This window comes from Myxine glutinosa, chromosome 12 (assembly GCF_964187855.1).
Source record: "Myxine glutinosa chromosome 12, kmMyxGlut1.1, whole genome shotgun sequence".
Classification (NCBI taxonomy): domain Eukaryota; kingdom Metazoa; phylum Chordata; class Myxini; order Myxiniformes; family Myxinidae; genus Myxine; species Myxine glutinosa.
This window is the reverse complement of record NC_136272.1, coordinates 8,046,924-8,073,901: the sequence shown is the minus strand read 5'-3', so window position 1 is coordinate 8,073,901 and position 26,978 is coordinate 8,046,924. Positions and strand designations below refer to the sequence as shown.

General features: G+C 45.7%; 1 protein-coding gene and 1 long non-coding RNA gene across 3 annotated transcripts in view; one reads left to right on the top strand and one right to left on the bottom strand.

Moving 5' to 3' along the window:
- Nucleotides 1-26,978, bottom strand: part of LOC137438259 (ankyrin repeat and MYND domain-containing protein 2) — an 821,307-nt gene that overhangs the window by 175,780 nt on the left and 618,549 nt on the right. The gene's annotated exons all lie outside the window — the stretch shown is intronic.
- Nucleotides 18,567-21,219, top strand: LOC144888459 (uncharacterized). The gene is made up of 3 exons (XR_013621023.1): nt 18,567-18,625; nt 20,969-21,039; nt 21,163-21,219. It is a non-coding gene; the product is annotated as an uncharacterized LOC144888459 (long non-coding RNA).

Below are 26,978 nucleotides of genomic sequence, written 5' to 3'. Positions count from 1 at the left end.
CAATTTAAGTGACAAAACTTACCTCTCGTACTGCTTCTAATATCTTCTTGGATGTGTTGATGATTCTGATCATTAGTAAAATAAGTTGGGTTGCAGTGAAAAAGAGAACTTGACTACTTGAGTGATATTTTAAAACTGACTTTATTTCCCACATATATACTGGTAAAAGTGTCCCAAAAAGTAATACATCTAAAGTAATATGCCTGGCACCTTGTTGTCTAGGTTCAGGCTTGGTCAAATACATGCGATTTTTTTTTTTTTTGTATACTGAATCGAGGCTCGTGAAAGAGCTAACATTTACTTCACAAACAAATCAACCAGACAAACAAAATATATAAAAAGAGGGAGCGGAAGATAAGATGGGGAGAGAAGGGGAAGCACACAAACACAACATTTGAGAGCAGGGAGATGTGTGGGAGGGAGAGGGCTTGGGGGGTGGGGGGGGAGGCGTGGGAAGGGGGGGGGGGAGAAGTATAAAACACAAGGACACCAAGGACTTCGAGGACAGAAGTTGGGATTTCAAAAAAGTGGAATTGGGGTGACATTAGCGGGGGTATAAAAGATCAAGGTTTTGGATGGGGGAAGATAAGCGATGGGGGTGAACAGCTGTTTTAAAGACCTGGAGGGTGGAGTGGGATTGAAGAGAGTGAGGGAGTTTGTTCCAGAGGCGGGAGAAAAGAGGAATGAAGGAGTGAAGGTGAGCAGAGAGTCTTGATTTTGGCAGTTTAACCATAAGAGGGTTGCAGGCAGATCTTGTGCGACCTGTAGGAATATTTGCGGGACAGAGCCCAGAGAGAGCTGGGGGGGGCAAGGCCAGAGAGGAGTCGGTAGAAGACGGAAAGACCACCAACCTGCCTGCGGTGAGTGAGTGAGAGGCCCTTGGAGTTAGCTTCATTGCGGGAGATTCCAATGATTCCGAACGCTTTGGTTTCAACAGTGTGAAGACTAGCTAGGTGTGAGGCAGGAGCACCAGCCCAGAGGGGAGAGCAGTATTCCAGTGAGCTGCGGATGAAAGCCTTGTATGTGGCGAGGAGCTCAGGTGTGCCAGGAGAGGACTTCGCACGACGGAGGATGCCCAGTCGGCGACTGGCTTTGTAGGCCAGATTTGAAATGTGGTTTTCCCAGGAAAGATCATGGCAGATAGTGAGACCCAAAAGCTTGAGTGACAGAACTTCTTGGAGAGGATTATTCAGAAAGTGGATGGGAGGGTTGTCCAGTCGGTCTTTTCGGAGAGACATCTTAAGAGTGTGAGATTTGTCAGGATTGAAAGACATGTTCCACTTGTTTGCCCAGTCAGTGATTTTGTCCAGGTCTGCAGAGAGTGAGGAGGCTGCAGACTGCCGATCTGAGGGATGAAGAATGGAGCGACAGAGAGTAGAGTCATCAGCAAAGAGATAGAGAGGATTTTCAAGAGAGTCAGAGAGATCGTTGATGAAGACCAGAAAAAGCACAGGGCCCAGAACACTGCCTTGGGGAACTCCAGCCTGGACAGGAAGAGGAGATGAGAGAAACCCATTCAGGGCCACACGTTGACTACGACTAGAGAGGAAGTCCGCCAGCCATGCGTGGAGATTTCCAAGGATACCAAAAGAGGAGAGTTTGGTGAGCAGAGCGGGGTGCCAGACCGTATCGAAGGCACGTGATATGTCAAGGGAGACAGCTTTAATTTCCTGTTTGGCATTGAGGACCTCCATCCATTGTTGAGAAAGCAGAAGCAGCATGTCCAGAGTAGAGTGACCAGGTCTGATACCAAATTGATGATCAGAGATCAAGCCATTGGAGAAGAGGAAAGATTTCATATCTGAAGCAATGATGGATTTCATGACTTTGCTGATAATTGGGAGAAGGCTGATTGGTCTGTAGTTGCTGGGATCTGTTTTTGCACCTTTTTTGTGCAAAGCGGTGATGTTGGCAGATTTCCAAGCAGATGGCAGATGACCTTGAGCAAAAGAGAGGGTGAAGAGAACAGAGAGAGGGAGTGAAAAAGCGGAAGAACAGGATTTTAGGACCCGTGGGCTGATGCCGTCATATCCAGTTGCAGAATCAGAGTCGAGGGTTGACAGAAACTTTTCCACCTTGTCAGGAGGAAAGGACACAGAGTCCAGGAGCAGCTGGGTACGACTGGGTACGGTGGGTACAGAGAGCGATGGGTTTGGGACACAAGATTTAGAGGCAAACACAGAGTTGAGGCATTCAGCTTTTTCACGTGCGGAGTCAGCCGTGTGGCCGTTTGAGGTGAGGGAGGGGATGGAGGGGGAACAAACACCAGAAACAGATTTGACCAGCTGCCACCAGGATTTGGAAGAGGGAGACAGATAAGAGAGTTCGGTCCTGAGAACGGAGAGATATTGTTTTCTGGCTCTCCTGAGGGTGGACACACTTGTTTTGGGCTTTGTGAAAGGAAATAAGATTTCCTTCCGTTGGATTTGCTTTCCAGGAGACGAAAGCAAGTTGTTTCTGGGCAATAGCCTCACCACAAGATTCCGTGTCCCATGGACGGGAGGAAGGGTATGACAACTGAAGACGAGATGGGATAAATCTGTGCATGAGAGAGAGCAATTTACTTTGGGAGAATTCCCAGGATTAGTTGTTGTCAGAGGCAGTAGAGATGGGAGACCAGTCCAGATGATTGATGGCTGCTTGAAGACTGTGCCAGTTGGCCTGAGTGAAATGCCAGACTCGTCGACGCTGAGGAGGCTCTCTGAGAATGGTCAGAGAGATGTCCACTTTAACAAGCACATGATCAGATGAGCCGATTGGAGCAGAAGAAGAGCAGCAGACATTTTCAGGGAAGTTGGACATAACCAAGTCCAGAAGAGAAGATGCTCCGTTGACTGAGATCCGGGGCTGGAAATTGACAGATTGTGTCAGTCTCAGTGAGTCACAGAAGTCCTGTGCTGAAGAGCCATGGCTGGTGAGAGAGGTACCCACACCCAGCCAACTGGCATGGTGACAATTGAAATCACCACATATGAGGAAGAGAGAGTTGGGATGGGTAGATAGAAGTTGGTCCATATTATCAGACAGCGAGATGTAGATGGAGTCATCACTGTTTGGTGGACGGTACAACACACACATGAACAAAAGGTGGAATTGTGAGTAAATTATATTGATAATTGTGAGTAAATTACAAAGCCACAGAATCAAGAGATAAATTTGACATTTTCTCAGAATTCTGTCCAGTTCAATGGGGGGGGGGGGGGGGGGCATTCGGGGGTGTCTGGCAGGCACACCCCACCACTGAAAATGTCTGGCAGTGGTCATTCATGATACCTTGGACGATACCGAACTATTTCCTGTAGGTTTCACCGGGTTAACTCACAGAGATGATCGAGCTCAATTTTGGGGGTGGGGGCATTTGGGGGCAATTGGACATGCACATGGACCATTGTTATATACATGAAAATTGGTTAACTTTCCAGCTTGGCTGACCCCCTTGGGCTCTCGGTCTATAAGGATAAACCCCAGTGTGTAATTGCCCTGTGATTTCCCCCTTCATTGTTATTGCATCAAAAAGGGCCACCATAACAACAACCCTAATCGCTGACAGCATTACCGGACATGCAGATCGGCAAAGGAACCCCGCCCAGCTGAACACTCCTGAAGGACGACTAGATGCTGCCCCTTCCACCCCCCCCCCCCCCCCCCCCCACGACTCGTAACAGGGAGGCCACGCCCCGGCCTTCGTGATTGAGTAGCGCTCGATGATTGCACAGTGTGACATCAGTGTGCAATATTCGAGAACTGGAGAAAAAAAGACACCTCTCGCCATTTTGGCTGTCTTGGTGCTGGTGTTTGTTGGAGGCGGTCGCTTGGTTGTTTTGCGTGGGAGGACGATGGGCTCTGGGAGGATAGAGGAAGGGAAAAGCGTTAAATATTCTGCTGTTTCGAGGAGGTTATGAAGAAATGTGTTATAATCGAATTGTTGAATGCCCTTTTGATTTTGCGGATGTCTGAGTTTGGCGCATGTGTTTGTTTGGCGGATGTGTTAGTTTGGCGGATGTCTTAGTTTGGCGCATGTGTTTGTTTGGCGGATGTCTTAGTTTGGCGCATGTGTTTGTTTGGCGGATGTGTCAGTATGGTGGATGCCTTAGTTTGGCGCATGTGTTTGTTTGGCGGATGTGTTAGTTTGGCGGATGTCTTTGTTTGGCGGATGTGTTAGTTTTGCGGATGTCTGAGTTTGGCGCATGTGTTTGTTTGGCGGATGTGTTAGTTTGGCGGATGTCTTAGTTTGGGTCATGTGTTTGTTTGGCGGATGTCTTAGTTTGGCGCATGTGTTTGTTTGGCGGATGTGTTAGTTTTGCGGATGTCTGAGTTTGGCGCATGTGTTTGTTTGGCGGATGTGTTAGTTTGGCGGATGTCTTAGTTTGGCGCATGTGTTTATTTGGCGGATGTGTTTGTTTCGCGGATGTGTTTGTTTGGCGGATGTGTTTGTTTGGCGGATGTGTTTGTTTGGCGGATGTCTTGAGTTTGGCGCATGTGTTTGTTTGGCGGATGTCTTAGTTTGGCGCATGTGTTTGTTTGGCGGATGTCTGAGTTTGGCGCATGTGTTTGTTTGGCGGATGTCTTAGTTTGGCGCATGTCTTAGTTTGGCGCATGTGTTTGTTTGGCGGATGTGTTAGTTTGTTGGATGTCTTAGTTTGGCGCATGTGTTTGTTTGGCGGATGTGTTAGTTTGGCGGATGTCTTAGTTTCGCGCATGTGTTTGTTTGGCGGATGTGTTAGTTTGGCGGATGTCTTAGTTTAGCGCATGTGTTTGTTTGGCGGATGTGTTAGTTTGGCGGATGTCTTAGTTTGGCGCATGTGTTTGTTTGGCGGATGTGTTAGTTTGGCGGATGTCTTAGTTTGGCGCATGTGTTTGTTTGGCCGATGTGTTAGTTTGGCGGATGTCTTAGTTTCACGCATGTGTTTGTTTGGCGGATGTGTTAGTTTGGCGGATGTCTTAGTTTGGCGGATGTGTTAGTTTGGCGGATGTCTTAGTTTGGCGCATTGTTTGTTTGGCGGATGTGTTAGTTTGGCAGATGTGTTTGTTTGGCGGATGTGTTTGTTTGGCGGATGTGTTTGTTTGTCGGATGTGTTTGTTTGGCGGATGTGTTCGTTTGGCGGATGTCTTAGTTTGGCGCATGTGTTTGTTTGGCGGATGTCTTAGTTTGGCGCCTTGTTTGTTTGGCGGATGTGTTAGTTTGGCAGATGTGTTTGTTTGGCGGATGTGTTTGTTTGGCGGATGTGTTTGTTTGGCGGATGTGTTCGTTTGGCGGATGTCTTAGTTTGGCGCATGTGTTTGTTTGGCGGATGTGTTAGTTTGGTGCATGAATGGAATTTTCATATCCGCTAACTGAATTGAACCACCAACTATTTTTGAGGTCGACATAGGCCAAAAGGTCAACATAGGCCTAATTTCTAAAATTGTAAATTTTCATCCGATTAACTTATTTGAAGAAGATTTGTATATCAGGTCACATAATTCAACCACTAACTATTTGTAAAGTCAAAAGGATGCGAAACTGAGCACCATTCTACTTTCTTCTCTTTTACCAAATGTCGCTCTGTGAGTGATTTTTCATTTGTCTGTCTGTTTATTTGTTTACTTCCGACACCGAAGGTGGATTCTTCACCATTGAGAGATCGGGTGAAAACCGATATATAACATGATGTCAAAAGAAGTTATGGACGAGTTATGAATAAACTTGGTGGACGTGTTGGTTCGGTGACAAGAACAATAGATTGTGGTTCATGTCCGAATCCAGATCCGGCCTATCAGTGGATACAAAACGTAAACTGTTCACCTGATGGAGGTATGCACTCTACCGAGTGCCTTGCTTTTCTCTGTAACCGTTGGTGTGATTGACAGGAAATTTTCAGCACAGGTGCGCCCCTCTTTTATGAAAATTATGATGTGAAAGCGAAGAGACAATGATGTTGCGAATACAGTAAATTATGTTGTGGTGTTTACTTCAACAACGTTATTGTTGATGTACTGTACGATGGACGCTTGCTTGACGAGTATGTACCACGTGGTAACAACGGAGATGTGACGTCACAATAGTCAGGTTTGGTTCACAAAAAACTGTTAACCTAGCAATAATCCCACGCGATGTGTGACGTCACAATAATCGGCTTTAAAGCAACAAGTAGCTGGTTACGTTACTAGTCTTTGATCGTTAGCAGGTATCGGACGGTTTTCCTGAAGCACCTGTTATTTTTCGATTACGAAAGAGAATGCAACGAAGGTAACGTGCTTTACACGGTTTTGTTTCTCAACATCAAGTGAATTTAATCTTTTAATGTCGAGTATAACCATAACTCAGGTGCGAGAGGTGTAAAACACATGGACACTGCTAGAACTTCAGGAAAGAAGTCGGTATTTCAAAAAAGTGGATCTGGGGTGAATTAACGGGGGTAGAAAAGATCAAGGTTTGGATGGAGGAAGATAAGAGATGGGGTGAACAGGTGTTTTAAAGACCTGGAGGGATGCGTGGGATTGAAGAGAGTGAGGGAGTTTGAACAAGTCAGACGAAACTTGGTGGACAGGTTGGTGCTGTCAAGGACGAATTGATTTTATTTTGGTTCAGGTCCGAATCCAGATCTGACCTATCAGTGGATACAAACCATAAACTGTTCACCTGTGGAGGTATGCGCTCTACCGAGTGTCGTTCTAGGTTTATTTTACCTGGTTTTATGTGTCGGTGGCATTGTGGTGTCTAAATGAAAGAAAAGATTTGTTCAAATGGAGAATGTATTCATGTTTTCCGGTTTAGCACACCTGTATTACGCTGTGGATGAAAGAAAACTGTTCTTTTTCAGGGAATCAAAGATGTTTCGATCATTATCAATTGAAGAGGTGTACCTGAGCTGCCCCACCTCCACAGACGCCACCAAAGAAGAAGAAGAAAAACACCCTTTGGAAGCGTGTGAAGTAAATAATTTCATTCACCCCCCCCCCCCCCCTCTGCACTTTTGAAATTTGATTTTGGATTTATCTACCTCAGGGAATGTACAAGAAATTGACTTTTTAATCTCTTTCAACTTAGGCAGATGTTCGGAGGAGTCAAAAATAAGGAGCGTTGTGACGAAGTTTCACATTCCATGTAAGAGAATCACCTTTCAGTATGTCATGACATTCATTGTGCTCGCAACAGAAATGGTATTCCTTTGAGGAAATTAATGTGAACCTTGTCGTGTTTCGATCACATTTTGATCCATAATTATTTTCGATATTATAGATTGGAGGTTTTACCGCTGTGGGATTTCTTTGACGTACCTCCATCGAGTTGTTTACCTGGGGTGGGAATCTTGATCCAGATATAAAGGGTCATGCGGGTGTTTTGTATGAAGAGCGAGTTTATCATGTATATATATATATACATCAGGAAGAAGATAATTGTTTTTTGGTCATTTATTGTTACATATCTTTTGTACCTGTCCCTGCTTGTATAATAATCATAAAAGTAGGACCGTGGGTCCTGAAGCTCACCTGGATCACGAACAACCTTCACTCAAACCCCCCACAGACCCTCTCAGACATTGATGTTTTTGATGTCGTGAACAAACTTTCGTACATGGTTGAAGGTTGTGATCAAGTTTCATTGAAATCGTGTGTGTAGTTTCAGAGAAGAGAGCAAATACCAATTTGGGTGGGTCAAAAATCCCCCGGGGACCCCCACAATGAGCGCAGATTTTGATGGAGTCAATTCACCTTTGTTAGGTATCAGATACGAAGCTTGCGGCTAGGTTTCATTCACATTGTGTGTGTAGTTTTGCAGAAGAGACAAATACCTATTTGGGGGTGGGGGGAGAGAGAAAAAATACCCCCCCCCCCCTTAAGACTCCCTTAATGAGCGCAGATTTTGATGTGGTCATACACCTTCGTCGGGCATCACATATCAATCTTATGACCAAGTTTCATCGAAATCGTGTGTTTGGTACAAGTGATAATCACTGAAGTGTTTACAGACTCATTCACTCACTCACTGACTGGGTGACTTACCTGCGGACCAGACTGAAGTCCGGGTGAGCTAATAATACACTTGCTTGTCCGTCCGTCTGTGTGTGACATTGCGTAACACCCATTGCTTGTTAATTATATTTTAAATCATAATTAATGGCTACCCTGACTCCACCCACAATTTCAACCTGAAAAATATCACATGGCCACCATGTTTGTGCTATGCTTAGTGAAAGGCATCTTCAGAGGTGTCATATTCACAATCGCCATGCTCTCTAAGTTTTCCGTTTTTTACAAAATGCGCAAAGTGACCATTAAAAGGATCATCAAATATCCAAAGATTGGGGCTGATATGTGTCCCAAGCCATTTGAAGATCACGGTCCGTATCAGCCTCAGCGAACCAGGCAGGGCTCTGTCGTCCATACACCGCCCAAATAACTGGCATTCCCTCAAGCAGGGCTTTTACCGTGGACCTTATTTGGGTCAATACTATTATTTCCGACGATTTTGTCTTTAAAAAACTCGAACAAGGACCATGAAACCCAACTCCACGGGGTTTCCGCATATCTCGCGGGATTATCAGTTGGACAGGTGACTGTGGTGGTCCATGACATGTAAGAGCTGTTTTTTGAACATGATTTATGTGAAATCCATGATAGCATGATAGAGGAAGGGAAAAGCGTTAAATATTCTGCTGTTTCGAGGAGGTTATGAAGAAATGTGTTATAATCGAATTGTGGAATGCCCTTTTGCTTTTATGAGCGTGAGGAGGGGAGGACTGAGTTGTGGCCGTGAAGGAGGAGGAGGTACAGGTACATCCCCGACATCGAAAGCGCATTCACTCGTCCACTCGTCTGGACCAAATGACTTTTGTACATTTTACACCTTTTCCTGTTCATGTTTTATATTCTGTGGCGTGTTGTGTCGGGGACATTCCAGCGTCAGTTGTGAAAAGAAAAGATTTGTTCAAATTGAGAATGTATTTATGTTATTTGGTATAACACACTTGCACCAACTTGTGGATGTTATTTTACCAGGAAAACAAACAAGAACATGTCTCCTGGTTCTCAAGCCATGTGCGCGAACCCGTCACGTAGTCAGGGGCGCCGCCAGGGATGTTGGGCCCCATGAAATGATATCACAATGGGCCCCGATGAAGCACGCGCGCACATTTTCTCCCCGACATTTTTGCCAGGAGGTTGAAACAATGCTCATATTTCTGCATACAGTATGGAATTCGCTATTTGATGCAAGACTGATACCCACACAAGAAATGTGCTGAAGGCCATCTTTCACAGTCTAAATGTAATTTTAATGGTAAGAATTACAACATACATTAACCTCTTCAATTAAAATAAATTAACGTTATCATCTACAGAATGATACAACAAACAAAATAATAAAATCAGCAGCAGAGTGTACATACAAGTATACATACCACGTGTGGTGATCCAATATCCAGAGCCATGCCATTTAGTTATCACTGGCCCTTGCTCAGCCTCGCACACCAAGAGCCCAGCTGTTGCTGGCAAAGTCACTGATCAAGGCTTTGGAGTCCAGCTTTCTAGCCGACTGACTTTCAATAGACAGCATGGCAAGACTGCAAAGCCTGGTTCATAATTTAATGTTGAGAATTTTTACCGAATGTTCTAATAATTTTTAGGGCCCCTGTCAGTGCACGGCCCTTGGAATCATCCGAACTTGCAAGTATTTTGCATGCATTTGGATGTTTAAGCACCTTTAGGAGGAGAGACATGGAAATGGTTGCTGTTACCTCTGCCACCGAAGGTAGATGGAGTCGGTAGAAGACAGAAAGACCACCAACCTGCCTGTGGTGAGAGAGAGAAAGGCCCTCAGAATCAGCTTCATCATGGGAGATTCCAATGATTCTGAAAGCTTTGGTTTCAACAGCGTGAAGCCGGGCTAGGTGTGAGGCAGGAGCACCGGCCCAGAGGGGAGAGCAGTATTCCATTGAGCTGCGGATGAAAGCTTTGTGTGTGGTGAGGAGCTCAGGTGTGCCAAGAAAAGACTGCGGAACGGAGGATGCCCAGTCGGCGACTGGCTTTGGAGGCCAGCATAGAAATGTGGTTTTGGCAGAAGTCCTTGATCAAAAGAGAAGGTGAAGAGAACAGAGGCAGGGTGAGAAAGAGCTTCCAGAGCTCTATATATAGAAAGCAGAGCAGGATTTTAGGACCCGTGGGCTGATGCCGCCTGGTCCAGTTGCAGAACCAGAGTCGAGGTTTGACAGAAACCTCTTCACCTTGTCAGGAGAGAAGGACACAGGGTCCAGGAGCAGCTGGTTTCGACTGGGTAAGTGGGTACAGAGAGCGATGGGTTTGACCAGACACCACCAGGATGTGGAGGAGGGAGACAGGTTTGAGAGTTCAGTCCTCAGAGTAGAGAGATATTGTTTCTTGACTCTCCAGAGGGTAGACACACACTTGTTCTGAGCTTTGTGGAAGGAACGGAGATTGCCTTCCATTCGATTTGCCTTCCATGAGGAGAAGGCAAGTTGTTTCTGAACAACTGCCTCACCACAAGTTTCAGTGTACCATGGATGGGAGGAAGGATATGACAACTGAAGACGAGATGGGATAAATCTGTGCATGAGAAAGAGCAATTTACTTTGGAAGAATTCCCAGAATGAGTTGATGTCAGAGACAGTCGAGATGGGAGAACAGTTCAGATGTTTGATGGTTGCTTGAAGAATCCATGTTCCATCCATGTTTCATAAAATCAAATTGGTGCTTCGCAGGTGGGGCGTTTGGTCACAGGTGTGCAGTCCATAAAATGAACCATTTGCTGGATTTCCCGTCTGATGGCATTATTTTGGAGACATTAGACATCCCCCGGTGTCTTTCATGAAGAGTTGGCAAATTATCACCGACACCCGAAACAAATTACAAATTCCTGTCTTTACCAACTTCAATCATGTCAGGCCGAGCCAACTGGTTCCTGAAAGACTCGAGCCAATATTGCATGTGCTGAGCACTAGACCTCTTACTCGGTGACATGGTATATGAACAGCTATCTGGCCAAGAAGAAGAAGATGATTAAATCATGAAAATGACGTCGAATTTCCACAATACACACACACACACACACACACACACACACACACACGCACACATCTGAACATGGTGTTATTCTCTCCATTTATGTTCCTTGTTGTGTTGATTTTTGCTTCATTTCTGAAGGTGATTCGAGTGATTCGGGTGATTCGAGTGATTCCTCCAAGCGGAAAATGAAGAATAAGGAAATTGAGGATCATGACCTGGTAAGCAAGATATTGGATCTCCTACAATGTTGTACAAAAGCATGAGTCCACTTAAATCGATGCCAAACATTCTCCAATCACAAATGCAAACACTAATTTGTCATATTATATGAGATATGCAGGGGCGAATCCAGTCGGGTGGGGCACACCTGGGCCGCCTCCGCCCACAAATACCTCACCTCCAATAAAAAGCGATCATTTTTTTCACATGTATTGAGGTGGGATCACTCGATATTCCTCAAACCACAGCTGATGTTGACCATAGCGTTCAACATATGTGTTTAATACGTTCAACATTGTAGGAGTTCAACATGTAACAGCAAAACCATAATTCTGATTGAAGGTCACTTCCACCATGTCAAATAATGTTCAATATGTCAGACATTGATTTGTTTTGATCATTATGTCACTTGTTTAATTGCATGCAATGTCTGCTATTCATTCATTCATTCATTCATATTGCAACGTCTGCTATTCATTCAATTGGATTTTTATAATGAGACAAAAATTTTAATAAATGTTGAGGTTTGAGGAAACGTTTTTTTCATTAGAGTACTTTTTTTTAGAGTACTTAGAGTACTTCATTACAGTACTTAGAATGAAAGCTTTGCGGGATATCCCACCATTCACACTGTAATCATGGCTTTGCAGGATGTTCCTCCATTCACACTTTAAACATAGCTTTGCAGGATGTTCCTCCATTCACACTTTAAACATAGCTTTGCGGGATATCCCACCATTCACACTGTAAACATAGCTTTGCAGGGTGTTCCTCCATTCACACTGTAAACATAGCTTTGCAGAATGTTCCACCATTCACACTGTAAACATAGCTTTGCAGGATGTTCCTCCATTCACACTTTAAACATAGCTTTGCAGGATGTTCCTCCATTCACACTGTAAACATAGCTTTGCAGGATGTTCCTCCATTCACACTGTAAACATAGCTTTGCGGGATATCCCACCATTCACACTGTAAACATAGCTTTGCAGGATGTTCCTCCATTCACACTGTAAACATAGCTTTGCGGGATGTTCCACCATTCACACTGTAAACATAGCTTTGCGGGATGTTCCACCATTCACACTGTAAACATAGCTTTGCGGTATATCTCACCATTCACACTGTAAACATAGCTTTGCAGGATGTTCCACCATTCACACTGTAAACATTGCTTCATGGGAATATCCCACCAGCTGCTTAACACATAATCCCCCACGAGTTACTGTACAGAATTAAAACATTCCACCACATGTATTAGTGCAATTAGCTGTGAAAGGTGGGGGAGAGAGAGGCAGGTGTAGGAGGACAGAGAGAGAGTGAGTGATGGGGGTGGGGGAGAGAGAGAGGGGAGGGAGAAATGATGGCGGGGGGGGGGGGGGGGGGAGCGAAGATGTCGCTATACTGTTATCAAAACTAAACCAATTTTGACCAAATTAGCATTAGCAGGGTCTTTATTGACCGCAGCGACGATGAAAACAGAAATCAAATTAGAGTTGAAATGAGTCTGTGAGGTCCTGAAGAACATTTGGAGCCATCACAACAACGATGACAAAAAGAGAGAATAATGCGGCTTCTGAATGTCTTACATTAAGCCATTAAAGGTTGTATATTTGTCAAATTTAATCAGACTAGAACATTACCCGCCCTATGGGCAGGGCTTCAATTGGTAGGCCCAAATGAAAAGGTAAAATATCAGAAATTGAAGGCTTTTTTTATTTTAAACGATTCATATAAACATCCGTTAAATCATATCACACGCAAATAATCAAAATCTAAACAGTATCTTACTATAATTCACCAAATGTCCCACAGTGATCGATACACTATGATCGTGGTGATCGTGATCATGAATCGTGATCGATAATCGTGTTCACAATCGCTATGTCGTATGTACTCCCGATACGTGTTTCCTTCAGTTGAAATGGGTTAGAATTCTCTCAAGCAGGGATTCAACCTGTGTCCTTATAAAAGGTCTTTGTCCGAGGTCACTGAGTCCGATCGGTGCAGCTGTGCAGCGATCTGTGCAGCCGTTTGTGCGGCACCCAGGAAAACAACATCGTCACAATGAAAACATCGTCACAATGAATGCTATGCGAACGCGAATGTTATGCGGGAGTCCAAACCTGAGAATGCTGGAGACGAAAGCTGAAATTGGGAAAACTAAATCGCCTATTTTACTCCTGGAGATCCCAGGATTACCCACCCAAAATATCGTTGCGAACGGTTCAGCAGTTTCTACGGTACCTTCGAACGGACGGACGGACAGACAGACAGACAGACATTTATCGAATTATAGTAAGATTTTCATCAAATTTGTTGTAGTTGAGTATGCAATCGCTCCCGCGACCACCAAAAAGGAAAACATAAATCAAATCAAATTTAAAATAAACCCGTGAGGCCTTTCAAAGCATTGAAGGAAAATGGACAATGATCGTCATAATTTCCAATGTTAAATCCTTGAGGTATCATACTTCGGGCTAGTGTAGAAATTAACAGAAGGGCAGGTAAACTGCGGGAGTAACCATTTTCTTTGTGGTGGGTTTGACTCTCTTACACTCCACCCATTCTCCCCTTCCTCCCTCCCCTCTCCGTTCCCCTCCCCTGCACTCTGTTGGAGTTCGTGATGTACGTATACAAAGTTTGGGGCCGCTAGGTTTCATGGTTTTGGAGTTATGAAGGACACAAACACACACACACACACACACACACACACACACACACACACACTGCCTTTTATTATTATAATAGGAGCATTGTTGTGAAGTTTTGTTTGTGCCTTTATCAGATTGGGGACTGGGAGGTCATCTCCAAAATTGGACAAGGCGGACTTGCAAATGTTTATAAAGCAAAGGACATCAAGTCTGCAGTGGAGGTACAAACTTGGCTGCTACACAAATATCATATATTGTAATCGTTTTTCCACATTGTAGATAGGTCTAAGGTGTTATCATATGTACCTTTTGTTTTCTCTTTCAGGTTGCTTTGAAGAAAGCAATAAATGTGGAGGAGAACGACGACGTAAGTTTGTGTGAATGTGGAGACAACTGTGTTTTAACTGCTGAACCAACAGTTCAATGTACCTCGGAACTGTCTTGATAGAACTTTTGTCTGTGCTGGATCCTTGTCGATTGGCCCATGATGATGTGCGTCCCACTGTGTGAGTTACAACTTTGTGGGTGCAGCTGTAGGGTAAGTTTACCTTTTATGCAGGTAATTTTCTATGCAGGTAATTTTCTTTTCTTCTTTTGTAGCTCTTGGAAGAAGCTGAGATGTTGCGGCGACTTGACCATCCACACATTCGTAAGTTTGGATTTCACTCAAACTTATTGCAGTATGCACTATGACGGCACTCGAGTGAGTGCAGACCTCCGCCAGGTTGAACCTTTTACATTTTCTATTCCATTGATAGGCCGGATCTGGATCCAGACCTCCAAAATCGAATGAGCTTGTTCTTGTCACCAACCCAACTCATCCACCAAGTTTTGTCCAAATGTGTCCATAGATTGAAGCATCGACCAAATGTAGATTGAATAAAGATTGCTAGAACGGACGGAGTGGGAATTGTTGGAACGAACCGAATGGAAATTGAAAGAAACAGACAGTTTGAATTGGGGAGACACCACACTGGGAATACATCGACAAACTAACTTCAACGCATGTTCCCATTCCTGAACCCCTTAGACCAGTGGTTCTTAACCTTTTTAAAGGCGCCGAAACCAAAGGAAACCCACCGAACACTCGCGGAACCCCTCAAATTTGACAAAAAAATTAAGAATTGCATCTTAATGCGTTTTCTGTTCTTCTTTTTTGGAGGCGATCTGGGAAATGCGTGGTTTTGTTTTGGCAAGGGCCACCCTCAAATCATTTTCGCATGCAAGCCTGCTCCTTTTCTTTGTTTTAATGTACACCAGTTTCGAAAACACATGCTCGCAGAGATACGTTGTAACGAACGGCGTGAGGATCTCAAGGGCAATTTTTGGCGATGTGAGGATACCCTTCCATTTGGCGGCACCAAAACGTTGAGAGTGTTGTTGTGCCGAAGAGTTGTTGTTGAGTCTGGCTCTGCTGAAGGTCGATGAGGTCGTCGAGGTATTGGTCGTTGACATCTGCCATTGCAACGTCGAAAGTAAACGGCTGCCGCACCCATGCTGGGTATTGCTCTTGGTCGGGGAAGTAGCCGTCGAATGACTTTCCCAGCTCATCCAAGTGCGTGGCAATCACTTGCTTCAGCTCCTTCGGTACAGCAGTACCTCCAACTTCAGACTCATCTTCGATCCCGCTCACACACTCGTCCAGTTGCGAAAAGTTCGCGAAGTTGTCGTTCTCTGTTCGCCGCATCCACAACAGTAACTTCTTTCGGAAAGCGCTCAGCTTTTCTTCAGATTCGATGACATTTACTCCACCGCCCTGCATCTGGCAATTGAGATGATTGAGTGCGTCGAAGATGTCAGCCAAGTACGCCAAGGCGAGGATGAACTCTGACTCTTGGAAGTGCGTTGCATGGCAATGCTGGTGTTCTCGCAAAAACAGGGCTAATTCTACACGCAAGGCAAAAACACGGCTCACTACCTTCCCTCGTGATAACCATCGAACGTTAGAGTGGTAGAGAAGGACTTCGAATTCAGAGCCGATTTCATTGCACAGCTCTTTGAAGATGCGATGATTCAGAGCACGGCTTCGCACGTAACTCACAGTTTCTACGACGATTTTCAGAACATTGGCCAGTTTTGGAGGCAGGGTTTTTGATGCCAGCGCGTGTCTGTGCAGGACGCAGTGCGTGGCGATGATGTGGGGTGCATCGGCCTTCACCAGCGCTCCAAAACCGGAGTTGCATCCCAGCATGGCTGCAGCTCCGTCCGAGCAAACTCCAGACACCATGTTCCATGAGAGGCCATTGCTTCTGAAGAAGTCGTCCACAAGCTTCTTTTATTTAAAAAAAACAAAAAACGAAGAAAACATAACTTATAGTTACGATGACGGGATTTATAATCTATTCAACTCTATGTCACCTCAAATCCCATTATAATATTACATAGAAAACTGTGAATTGTTAGTTTTGAATTGCGACCAAAGGAGTTATATCACCTCCACCTAATTTTCTGAGTAATTCAATCATATTTTACAATCACCATCCACTTTAGACTTTAATATAACTTCTGAACCCGTCCTGCATATCCACAAACATTTCCAACTTACTTTTCAATTAATCAGTAACTCCAAAGTAAGGCGCGACCAATGACCCACGGCACACGGCAAGCTAATCGAGGCTATTCACTGGAATTTCCGAACACCTGCAAAGTCCAAAATCCAGTAAGTAAGTAAGCAAGTAAGCACCATCAACAAAATAATTAGCAAGTTCCTCATTGATTCAACTTACAAAAGTCAGTGTGAAACAACTTATCTTAAACACAGACCTGAGAAGCCATGAATGGGATGGGAATACAATAGCAAATAACATTTCCATTCGTTCGTAACATACATAGCGAAATAATAATAATATTAATAATAAGCGTAATTACACATAGATTCAAAATTGATACAAAACTTTAAAAAAACAAAAACAATTGCAATGCGTTTCGGAGGACCTCCGCCGAACACCTGATCCTGGCTCACTGAACCCCTGGGGTTCGGTTGAACGCAGGTTAAGAACCACGGCCTTAGACAATGGGCAAAGGTCTACTTTTACCTGGACTAAGAAATAACTATCTTGGGATTCCTGGAGTGCACATGGATGTTTTGCACGAAAAACAGTATTCCGTGTGATGAGGTCGATGTATCAGAGCAGAGTCGCCATTCCAATTCAAAATTCTTTTACTGGAATAATAATCAAAGATGCACAACATGAGATGCCGCCCTGGCGCATTCAAACACAACATGAGATGCCGCCCTGGCGCATTCAAACACAACATGAGATGCCGCCCTGGCGCATTCAAACACAACATGAGATGACGGCCTGGTGCATTCAAACACAACATGAGATGCGGCCCTGGTGCATTCAAACACAACATGAGATGCGGCCCTGGTGCATTCAAACACAACATGAGATGCGGCCCTGGCGCATTCAAACACAACATGAGATGCCGCCCTGGCGCATTCAAACACAACATGAGATGACGGCCTGGTGCATTCAAACACAACATGAGATGCGGCCCTGGCACATTCAAACACAACATGAGATGCGGCCCTGGCACATTCAAACACAACATGAGATGCCGCCCTGGCGCATTCAAACACAACATGAGATGCCGCCCTGGCGCATTCAAACACAACATGAGATGCCGCCCTGGCGCATTCAAACACAACATGAGATGACGGCCTGGTGCATTCAAACACAACATGAGATGCGGCCCTGGTGCATTCAAACATAACATGAGATGCCGCCCTGGCGCATTCAAACACAACATGAGATGCCGCCCTGGCGCATTCAAACACAACATGAGATGCCGCCCTGGCACATTCAAACACAATATTCGCGGTAACCGGATGTGCTGTAAGAGCAGTGGTGTTGTTCGCAGCAGAGGGTCCGAGGCTGCATCTCCACTCATTATTATTATTCGGACTGGTTTCTGAGTTTTAATATTAATCTTATCATTATTCTGAATTGTATAATAATCGCAGATATACAATAGGAGATGCAGGCTTGGTGCCTTCCGATACGCCGTTCGCGGAAACCTGAGGTGATGTAAGAGCGACTGTGTTGTTAACATCCGGTAGTCTGCGGCTGCATCTCCCCTCTGTTATAAATTCAGGCTCCGTTCTGCGTTTTTATATTAGTCTCGTCATTATTTTGAGTTTTTTTATGGGGTGTAGTAATTTTAAGGGGGGTAGTAGTTTTCTCCGAACAAATGCGCTCCCTCGACCCTCATCGATACATTTTCCAAATCCACAGCAATATCCGGTACATCGTTTTTGGCCCTTTTTATCAATGATGAAGAATCGCTTTAGAAATTAAAATTCTCGTATCTGGATCCGGATCTTCACTAAAAAGAATCAAAAAAAGACCTTAGGATCCCAAGGCCGCCGCCCCAACCATTAGGCCAACAGCAGTGCCAGTGATAACTCGCCTCCTCTTCAGGAAGGACACCGTGGGGTCCTTACTTAACGCACACGGACTCGTGTCCGCAGGTGGGATGCCGGATTAACGTCCATCCGAGGGACAGCACAGAATCACCTGTGAAACACGAACTTGTCACACTGTTGATCAGTTCTCATCGGAAGGGTCACACCAAACTCCTGTGTTCATCATGAATGTTTCAAGGTGTTTAACTGTGCACGAGTTTCTTTACGCCATCTGAACTTGTGCATCCACCATGTTGCTTCCTGGCAGTGAAGCTGATTGGCGTCCATCAAGATAAGATCTCCGAGGAAGTGGTCATCGCCATGGAATACGTAGCTGCAGGTGAGGTTTCTGAAGACGTTTTGCTGAAACTCCGCTGTTTGTGTCCATCACTTTTACTTGAGCAGACAAATAACTTAGTAATTGGCAAACTTGAATTATAATGCCTTGATTGTTGGGACTTTGTAGGTTCATGCTCGACCATGAATATTTGTTATGGGAACAAAAAGAGCAGAAAAGATCATGTGAACATGTTTTGTTTCATCTTCTCGTGTTCTCAATCTGATGTCCCGATAACCAGGTGTGGTGAGCTCAACCATGAGTTATACATTTGGTGGCCGCATTACCGCGTTTGGTTACCAATTGTTACGGACCGCGGATTGGATGTTATTTACCGAGCGGAGGTAATCGCGGCCGAACAGTTGTTCCCCGTTTCTTCCCGACTCACCCGATTCACCCAGACGTTGGCCAAATCGCGCTATGCCAAATCAATGATAGAAAGGACACGACGACTGGGAAAGATGAAACGACGCAAGGGGGGTACAGTTCTCAAGACCTCCGGAGGAGGGTATAATTACAGTGGTGGAGAAAAGGGGGTAGATTACAAGGCAGAGTGAGGTAAAGACACAGAAGAGATGGGCACTTAAATACAGTCTTATCTATCCCCAGACAGAACACGGACAAACGGACAAGGTAGACTTACACAGGGATTGATGGCAGGGATGGACAGGCAGGTCGATGGCACAAGGTGCACCTTGGCTCGGGGACAGGATAAAGCACGGTTCCAAGATGCAGGGAGGTCTCACAGCGCTCGGAGGTGGTCTTGCTTGCTCCAAGCTCGGCGCGCATCTCTGACGTCACCTCTCTCTCACTGCGCATGCTCAGCGGGGAGTGACACGCCATCAGAGGAGAAATCAGAGGAGAAAAGTACATCAGAGGAGATCCTGACCTGATCCTGACCTGACCTGACATCAGAGGAGAAAAGTAAATAAATTGCATTTGAAGTTGAGGTCTGTTCCTCTGATATCTGGCACATCTTTCAGTTCTTACAAATCCCAAGAGAATATCCACGGCGTTTGTGCAGAAAAATACAGAGAAGTCGCATGAACATTGAGCAAAGAACAAACACCAAGGTGCACATGCAGAGCAAGCAGCGGGCGTAGGGGCGCAGGAAGGTGCGCGGTGTTGAGCCCGACAGCGAGCAGATCAAGTCATGAGCAGAGGGGGGGGGGGGGGTGGGGGGTGGGGGAAGGGGGTGGTTTGGGAAGTGGTTTGCACAAGTTTGGTTTGGGAAGTGGTTTGGACAAGTTTGGTTTGGGAAGTGGTTTGGACAAGTTTGGTTTGGGAAGTGGTTTGGTCTTTTGACTTAATAGGCCTCACCATCAGCCATGGTAGTACAGTGGTTACCTAGCCAAATTCACCTCAATTGGTAAAATCATGATAGAAACATGCAATTTGGTGGAAATGTTCTTTATTATATGTAGAACTACAAATGACTGGTACCCAGGAGAGCAACCAATGAGAACCGCATCAAATTGGCCACCATTTCCAAGATGGCCACCAAATGTATAACAAGTAGCGATTTTACCGTCTTTATGGAGTGATGCTTCCGGAAAACGATTCAAACACATTCTCCCCTCCAACACCTCAAGCAGGGATGCACCTCCACCTCGAGTCATCCTCCACCTTTCCTTTTCCTATCTCCATGAACCCTCTTTTCACTCGACTCACTTCCAGTTCCTCCCCTTTCTCTTCCTCTCTTGTTCTCCCTCACTCCTCTTCCTCTTCATTCGCTCCTTCTTATGTCCAACTGTGACCGTCTGTCAGTTTTCTTTTCCATGACCTTCGATTTTGCAAGCAAAATTTATCTTTACTAGGACGTGCCCGTACGTGGGTGCCCGTTCGGAAAAACATTCCAAACCGCGTGGCAGTAACGACCACAGAACCCCCCCCCCCCCCCTCTATTTACATGAAATGGTTTGGTCCATTCGCAAAGCCAAAGCGAACGACCACAGAACCCCCCCCTCTATTTACATGAATGGTTTGGTCCATTCGCAAAGCCAAAGCGAACGGCGAACGGCTAAATCGCCATAGCTCGGTAACTACTTCTCCGATTAATATGAAACCTTGAAAAGGCACATCCTCAGGTCCCCAGCAATATACCTGGCAAGTTTCAAGTATATCGGACCCGTGGTTGTCGAGAAACAGCGGTCACAGACAAACACACACACACACACACACACACACACACACACACACACACACACAGACACACACACACACAGAGATTACTGGAATTATAGATAGATTGTTTTGTTTATCGTTCCTCCCCTTGTTCCTCTTCTCGTACTTTGTTAAAAATCAATGATCTCATTGCCCTTGTATGTTTGTGTCCGATGCATGCAGGTTCGCTCTCTCGCCAACTTCAGTTACAGAAGACGTTCTCTTTGCCGAAAGCGTGGTGGGTCATGAAGCAGGTGAGCTGACACATCTTTCAGCGTCAGTGTGATGTTGACGTGTTTTGAAATATGACAGAAAGCATTGAACTCGAAATGGTAAAATCTGTCTCCATGTTTTAATATTCTACGTCCACCTTCCAGATGGCTTCTGCTTTTGCATACATGCACCAGAAGAACATTGTGCACAGGGACATAAAGGTAACCAACGGCACCACCATCGACCGTGATATGTTCTGTGTAACACTGCGATGATATATTTATTAGTCCCCTACCGGTGTACACCAGAGAGGACTTTGGGTTTGCACGCCGTCCCTCCGTATGTCAGTCCGTCACGCAAAGAACAGCTTTCCGGACTTTTTTTTCTAAACACTTAATGCTAATGATTTCAAACTTGGCACATGGTTTCCTCATGATAAGTTACAGATCAAGTTCGAACTTCACGACGTTTCGATCATTTTTGACAAAGTGATGGCACTTTGAACTTTGGTAATTTCCCCAACAGTTTTCTGGACTATAATTTGGAGTGCAGTAAGTCAAAGCTGTTAATATTCCTTGTTTTAACTCCAATTTACATTCTGTTTCCACTTTTAGTGAGAAGTAGGGGTCTGTGCAACCATTCATGAACTTTATTTGGTGCAAATCGGATCATTTTTAGCCGAGTTACCTCAGACCGTGAGTTGGTAATTATATAATTCACACAATGCAATACGTGCACGCCGCTCCACGGAGCGAACTTGCGGGCTTATTTTAACTCCGATTTACATTCTTTTTCCCCTTTTAGTGAGAAGTAGGGGTCTATGCAACCATTCATGAACTTTATTTGGTGCAAATCGGATAATATTTAGCCAAGTTACCTCAGACCGTGAATTGGTAATTATATAATTCACACAGTGCAATACGTGCAGGCCGCTCAACGGAGCGACCTTGCGGGCTTATTTTAACTCTGATATACATTCTGTTTCCACTTTTAGTGAGAAGTAGGGGTCTATGCAACCATTCATGAACTTTATTTGGTGCAAATTGGATAATATTTAGCCGAGTTACCTCAGACCGTGAGTTGGTAATTATATAATGCACACTGCCGGTAGGGGACATGTATTGCAGCGCAATACTCAGAATGCTTGTTTTCTTTGGGCAGCACAGCAAGGAAGGAATGGAGTGGGAAGTGGAGAAGGGAGGAAATAACAAAATGTTTATCTTTGTATAATTACTGCACATCGGATTTTTATGTGAAAAAAAAATAAATATTTTTTCACATAAAACTGCTTTTTTGCGCGCAAAAAAAATATTTTGCTATTTTCGGAGAAAAACAAATATTTCGCCCTTTTTCGGGAAAAATAAAATAAAATGCCCTTTTTGGTCGAAAATGTCTGGCAATGCTAAAAAAGATTAGGGAATTTTTCGAAATTTTTAACTGCGATCGAAATGTTTAACTGCGATCGAAATTTTTAACTGCGATCGATCTCAAAAACAAAACGTTGCGTCCACTTGCGTGCGTTGCGTCCCCAGCGTGTACAGCAGTGAGGCGGTGTACTACAGTGAGAGAGTGTACACAAAGTGTGAACAAGTCTCCTATCAAGATGAGTGCTGCTCTTCATGACAAGTGGCTGAAGGAATTCAACGCTGGCGGCGATGGGGCCACCTTCAAGTACGTGTCGAGTGACACGGCTTTCTGTCGAGCTTGTGAAAAGACTTTCCGGGCGAAGCAGAAGTCTGAGCTGGCCCAACATGTCCGAGGAGACCGCCACAAGAACAACTTGGCCTTGAAGAAGAAGAGGACGGTCACGCAAGCCACCATGGAGGACTTTGGTGGCGGAAAGAGGCACAAGTGCGACGTCGTGGCTCAGGAGCTGTGCCAGGCCATGCTGGCTGCTGGCATCCCATGGTCGAAATTGGAAAACCCTGCCCTCCGGTCGTTCCTGGAGAAGCACATCACTCTCCAGATCCCCGATGAAAGCTGGATTCGAAAGCACTACCTCGACAAGTGCTACGACGAGGCCTTGGCGGGGTTCCGTGCCGACCTCGGACAGCAGCCCATCTGGCTGTCCGTCGACGAGACGACCGATTCGGCAGGTCGATATGTGGCCAACATCATCGCGGGACGCTTGTCCAAGGAGGGGTACTTTCGTCCCCACCTCGTCCAGTGCATGTTTCTGGAGAAGACCAACTCTGGGGAGATCATGCGCGCAGTCAACGACACGCTGCGCTATCTTTGGCCTGATTTCAAGCCGGAGTGCCTCAAGGTCCTCGTCAGCGACGCCGCGGCCTATATGATCAAGGCCGGCCATGCCCTGAAGGAACTCTTCCCGGACTTGCTGCATGTGACTTGCGTTGCCCACGCGCTCCACCGTGTCTGCGAGACAGTCCGAGAAATGTTCAAGGATGTCAACGACCTGATTGCCACGACGAAGAAGGTGTTCGTCAAAGCCCCGTCGCATGTTGTCCTTTGGAAGGAGCAGCAGCCCAATCTTTATCTCCCCCCCCGGAGCCCATTCTGACTCGGTGGGGGACGTGGATCGACGCCGCGGTATTTTACGCCGAGCACTTCGAGGCCGTCAAGGACATTGTGGACCAGCTGAACGATGACGACGCGATGGCAATCCGGAGTGCCAAGGACCCGTTTGGAAAGGCGGACATCAAGCTCAGTTTGGTCTTCTTAAATGCCCACGTGTTGTTCATCCCGAAGATCCTTAAGCAACTGGAGGAGGCCGGCATGGAGCTGGCCAAGGCCTTCCAGCTCCTTGATCAGGCCAAGGAGGAGCTCGAAAAGATCCGAGGCTGCCGTAAGGAGATCCTGCTCACCAAGTTCAAGGCGGTGCTGCAGCGCAATCCCGACATTGGTGTGCTGAGGACAGTGGCTTTGATCCTGGATGGAGATCAGCACGGATCTGAGGTTGGTGTGCCAGCTGGAGTCAAGCTTGCCGACATCCCCCTCTTGAGGTACTGCCCCATCGTCAGCGTCGACGTGGAAAGGTCCTTCTCCGTCTACAGAAACGTCCTCACCGACCGCCGCCACCGCCTCACCAAGGAGAACATTACCAAGATAATGATTTCAAACACCTACTTTAACCGTTCCTAAAAGGGTCTTGTCAATTTCTTCTAGTCCTCTACTTATCAAACAATGCGGTTGCAATAAAGGTACCTGAACGTCATTTTGTACCTGTTTACTAGCCCAGAGTGCTTAATGTTGTGCAGGAAAAAGCTTACCATTTTTTGTTCTTTTTTTGACTGATTTCTGAAAAACTTGGTAATAATAAAAAATGAATAAAACGGGGGAAAAAAATATTTCAGGATTTTTTCACATAAAAAAAAAAAATGCCGCTTTTCAAAACATAAAAGGCCTATTTTCTTAACATAAAAATCCGTAGTCTAATAATTACCAACAAGGGGAGGGGGTGGGGGGAGGGCGGTCACATGTCCACTCATTTCTGCTCATTACACAATTCATTAGACCTTTCTGTGAAGGTGTGTGCCACACTAAACCACCCACTGTCGGAGTGTGTATTTTCCTCTTTACATCTCGATTCATGGCGACATTGTGAAGATGTTATTGCACATTTTCTCCATGAAGATTGCCCATTTCTCTGATATAATGATTGCCCTCCTGTTCATCCATTGCACCTCTCTCCCTGCACTCTCAAAATTGGCCTTCCTCACATCTATTATCCTCATTCTGCAATCTCAAACCGAATTCCCTTGCACACGCTATGTTATGGTCACCTGTCCATTAATGCTGTTCTACCTCAACCTTTTCCACCACATTCGAGTTCTCCACCACACTCATGAGAGGTCGAACACTCCACTCCTCGTGAGATTATCTACATACTGAATGAAAAAGCAATCCTGCACTAGATCGACAAATTGCTCATCTGCCCTTTCCCTGTTCCTGAACCCAATCTGTTTCTGGCAAATTAAAATCATCCCCAATCAATCCCCTTCCCTGAACACATTCCTTTCGGAACTCTTAGTGAATCTTTCTTCCGACGCACCAGGAGCCTGATATGTACGTACCAAAGTATTCTTCCATCCCCAATATCTATCCACACAGAACCCTCGACATTAATTCCCTCCTTCAAATCGCCACTTTCTCTTCATATAATATGGTATTGTTCTTCACCTACATTGCCACACCTCCTGCTATTTTCTCTTTCCGATCACACCTCCACATCTGTGGCCTTCTCGTCCTTTCCTCGAGCTAACCCAAGTCTCACTGACTGCGACTCTTTCGTTTGTTCTCTTTGCACATACTCTCGCTTCAAGCTCCTCCATATTATTGTACTAACAAAGGCACCTGTCTTAGCTGGGCAAGGAAAGGGAAGGTGAGGGGTTGGAGAGGGAGAGGGAAGGGATGGGGAAGACAGGTAGGGGGGGGGTGGGGGGAGTGGGGGAAGGGGAGAGCAGAAAGACGGGAAATGGGGAGCAGAAAGACAGGGAGGCAGGATTCCCCCAGGTGGACAGGGGAGAGCAGGGGGACAGGGACGAGAGAGCAGGAGAATGGTGAGAGGGGAGAACAAGAGGGAGGAGTGGTGGGGAGCGAGAGGATGAGGATGGGGGGCGGGGGGGCGTAGGTAGAGCGAGAAGGGGAGAGGGCGCAGTAAAGAGAGAAGGGCAGAGGTGGTGGTAGAGAGACAAGGAGAGAGGGGAGGCAGAGGAGGAGGGGGGGGGGGGTCGGAGGAATGAGTGAGGAGAGAAGGGAGGGGTTAAAATCCGGCAGAGGGACGGCACTCACACTGATAAATCACCACGTCTGTGAAACACCAGGTGACAGTTTATAGCTGGGTCACGATTCGAATCCAGGCTAAATGGCTGAGAACAAGTGTGCATACCTCTCGCACAACATGATTGTCCCGTTGCTTTTCATGCTCTATTTTATTTTGCCTTGTAACTCCTGGGATGTCCCCACGGGGTAGCAAGCCACACTGTATCACGGATATCAGGAGCGAATCCAGGAATTTAAATACGGGGGGGAGGGGGAGAAGTGGTCTGCGGGTCCTTCTCCAGGATATTTTAAAAGATCCATCGTTAGAAATGATATTTGCTGCATTCTCGGAAGTTTCTGCAGTTCCTTGCGTTCTACCCTGGGCCAACAGTTCAGCACATTCGCGATGACTGACGGGCCAAAGTGGCAAACTGGTGAGTGGACTTCTCCAGCCGGAATCCTTCGTTAAAACAACAATGACCGCACTGTGGTCACAATCTGTGACAAAATCAAGTAACGGGCCAATTGTGAAACACGCATTTAAAGCACTCTTAAAAGATGAACAGCATGATTGGGAAACACATTTAATGCGCTATTAAAAGATTCCCTCAATAGCTCTCATCACGTGTGTGTCTTGTAAACGCACGCATAATTGACTCGCACATGGAGAAAGTTGAATGGTGCCACCAACATGTATCTGCCACTGGACTGCATCAAATATCACAGCATATAACCTGCCATCGAAAATCAAAGGGTGGGGGGGGGGGGCAGGGAGAGTGGCTGCACACCCCTTGCACCCCCATCTCCCTCTCTGGATCCACCTATGATCACCATGGCAGCCAAGTGGCTTAAACATTAGAGTTGATTTTTCTGTAAGGATATTTTTATAGGTCTGTATGTATATATATTGCTACAGACGCGGTTTTGGATGTTAGTTTACCGAGCGGTTTGGTATGACCGCGTCTGCACAGTTTACCCGATTATACTCGAACGTTGGCCGAGTCGCGCTACGCTAGATCAATGAAGGAAAGGACACAACGGCTGGGTTAGATGACACGACACCAGGGGTACAGTTCTCAAGACCTCCGGAGGAGGTTATAATATTTGTATGCAGAACGTTTAGATTACAGTGACAAGAGGTACAACATAGGAAGGTGGGCACTTAATCACGGTCTTATAGTAGCCCCGACAGACCACAGATAAACAGGACAAGACTGACTCACACAGGGATTGATGGCAAGGAAGGGCAGGTAGTCGA